This window comes from Silene latifolia, chromosome 2 (assembly GCF_048544455.1).
Source record: "Silene latifolia isolate original U9 population chromosome 2, ASM4854445v1, whole genome shotgun sequence".
Taxonomy (NCBI): domain Eukaryota; kingdom Viridiplantae; phylum Streptophyta; class Magnoliopsida; order Caryophyllales; family Caryophyllaceae; genus Silene; species Silene latifolia.
The window spans coordinates 142,251,681-142,254,925 of NC_133527.1; the positions used below are offsets into that span (position 1 = coordinate 142,251,681).

General features: G+C 41.0%; 1 long non-coding RNA gene across 1 annotated transcript; it reads left to right on the top strand.

Moving 5' to 3' along the window:
- The first annotated feature begins 1,065 nt into the window (after nt 1-1,065).
- On the top strand, nt 1,066-2,902 carry LOC141630482 (uncharacterized). Its single transcript, XR_012537495.1, has 3 exons — nt 1,066-1,155; nt 1,895-1,952; nt 2,563-2,902. It is a non-coding gene; the product is annotated as an uncharacterized LOC141630482 (long non-coding RNA).
- The last annotated feature ends 343 nt before the right edge of the window (nt 2,903-3,245 follow it).

Sequence of the window (3,245 nt, forward strand, 5' to 3'; positions counted from 1 at the left end):
TGTATGAGCTGAAGTGTTGATGATAGATGGAAACGGATATGGAAACACATGTGTGATCATGTAGTGGATTTGACGCGGTACATGCGTGGCATGGTGTGTGGAATTGGAAGTGTTGTTCATGGTTAAGTCACATTAGGAGTAATTTTGGAATTGTTTAATTGTTGCATGGAGTCCGTATATTCATGATTGATGTGCATACATGTTAATGAATGAGATTTTACGTGATATAGATACGTAATAATAATCGAGTTATACCTCATGATAGATACATATACATATAATCAACATGAATTGGGTGTTGTTTATAGGACTTAGATTGGAACCGTGAGTTTGACCTGACACTCTACTTTTGGGAAGTTTGTAGATGGGGGATTATATCAATGGAATTATAACTACATGAGGTTTGATTAATGATTTGCAATGAGTGAGAGAGAGTGTTGAACTTGGATCATAGTCTTTTGTGGAATTTAGTAATGATCGTATGAGAGCACACTGTGAGGTTTGATAGTTGAATTTCGGGACGAAGTTCTGTTTTAAGGGGGTGAATGTAACAATTCGGAAATTAAAGAAAGAGGAACTATGGAATGTGAAAAAGCAATGAGAGTGGAACAAAGAACTTTGATGTGAGAGTGATAATTAGAAAGAGCGTATACGGCTGATAAGCATGTGAGGCGAGAGAGAGTACATGGGAATCAGTGATGAGACTTGAGGAGACTTAGGAAAAGGGAGAGTGAGGCGAATTTCGGGGACGAAGTTCATTTTATGGGGGGAAGACTGTAACACCCTGTATTTTATAATTATATAGACACACACACACACACACACACACACACACACACACACACACACACACACACACACACACACACACACACACACACACACACACACACACACACACACATATATATATTGTATATTTATACGAGTTATGAATGGGACAGAATAATAATGCTAATAATATTAATAAGTTGTGACGGTAATAATACGATACGCGTATACGTATACATATACTCCACCTCACCTTATATACTCTACCCTTATCTACCTATCACCTTATCCACCTAAAATCTCACAAAATCCACCAAAACAAGAGAGAAGAGAGAAAAATGAAGAGAAAATGGAGATTTCGTCCCTCCGCCTCGGAATCGTAAGGTAATATCGTCTTACACTAATTTATATATAATTTAATTTATATCATCGACCCGCCTTGACCCTGACTCACCTCTGGGCGTACTTGACCACCTGTTTGACCGCCCAAAAACGGGTTGAGCAATAGATCTAGGGCACATTTTTGGGTTTGTGTGACTCGGTTTTAAGACGGGTTTTAACCCTTGTCTCGTGACTGACCGGGGCTGGCTAAGGGACGTTTGTGTCATAGGTAGTGAAGGGAGTGAAGTGGTGGTCGTGGGTGGCTGAGAGGGTGGCGGTAGGTGGCGTTAGAATGGGTTAATTAGGAGAACACGGGTTGGGTTGTGTTGATGTTGTCGTGGTTGTTGTTGCTATTGTGACCTGGTATTGTGGTGGTTGGTGGTATCTCGGTGGCGGCTTTGGATGGGTGTCGTGGCATGACCAAAGTGGCGGTGGTGGCCTACAGTGGTTGCTGCAATGGTGACGAGTTAGTGGTGAGAGAGGGAGTGTCGTGTGGTGAGGTTAGTGGGTGTGTCATGTGTATGGTGGGTGTGCGGTGTGAGGTGTTGGCCGTGGACCACCATGGCCGGTGGTGGTGGTCCATAGTGGTAGCGGGGCGTGGTGGTTGTCGGGGCTAGTAGTGAGTACGGTTATGAGTTGGGTTTTTAAATAGCTTAACACGGGTTTTTATTTAATTAATTAATTACGTATTTAGTTTAATTAGATTAGTTAATTATTAATTATATTTAATTATTATATTTAGGTGACGGTTTTTGTGGAAGATTATTATTATTTGGATTTCTTACGGAGTATGCTAAAAGGTAGGTTTATCCTACTTAGTTTCGATATTGATATTGTGTTTATTTACTAAACGAGTCATTTGTTATTAATTGCATTGAATGAGTCGGCAATTGGCATGTTATATGGTATCTTGCGTACTTGTGTTGTTTTGTATGTCGGAGGACATGTTTGGTTATTTGTTGTTGAGGACAAGTGAGGCGGTTGAGAAACCGTCTCACGCTCAGGTCGCCTCTTGGAGCTTCCCACTCCAAGAGGGATGTGCACATTATTGACTTGAGTTTGGAGGGACTCGTGTAGTTGAGACACGACGTCTGGCAGAGGATCCGGTTGATTTCCGGACCCGGTACGTCTGGGCATGTCCCGGTACCTATTTATGGTTGTCGGTATGTCTGGTCGTGTCCCGGTACCGTGGTGGTTGTGGGTACGTCTGGGAGTGTCTCGGTACCGGAGTGGTTGTTATTTGACAGCGTTTTATTCATGTTATAGTCATGTTGAATACTCACACACTTTGAGTTGAGTCACACTTTATTTATTTATTGAAACTGACGTTTATGTGTCTGTGTAATTTTCACCTATATCCGGGGTGGCATGTGTTGATCTATATGATATTTCCGATCATATGGGGAGCAGGTTAAGTACAGGTTTTGCTTATTGACTTGATCGGGATTCCGGCCGCGCTACGGACTTTGGAGTCGAGTACATAGCCACTAGGTGGATGATTTAGTCATAGACGAGTTGTATTTCATTATTCATTTGTTTACACTTATGTAATCACCAAACTTGCTATTTATTTAAAGAGGTTTCTTAATTGTAATTTCGATTTTACTGTCTCGGGAAACCGACACGGTAACATTCCATAATTACCTTGGCCGGGTAAGAAGGAGGTGTAACAGGGGGTCTTTTGCTTAGATGGCAGAATGATGTATCGCTTTTACCTATAGAACTCGATCATCATTTCATCCTTTGTAAATTATCTGGTTTTCATCCTTCTAATGAATGTTTTATTATCTATGTATATGGTGAACTTTTTGTCTCATCCCGCAACTCACTTTGGGAACGGTCTCTGACCTTTGTAAATTATACTCTCCGGTTGCATTAATTGGTGACGTTAATCAAGTTGAGTTTCATTCCGACAAACGTGGTGGTTCTGACGTTAATCAAATTATACTCTTCGGGGCCAATTTGATTTTATTAACTGAAGGCTAGATAATGCTCTTTTGGACATTCCCTTCTTTGGCCTTATTTTACATGGATGAATTGTTGACAAGATAATTCACGCATCCTTGAACGATTAGATAAAGCCTATGCAACTC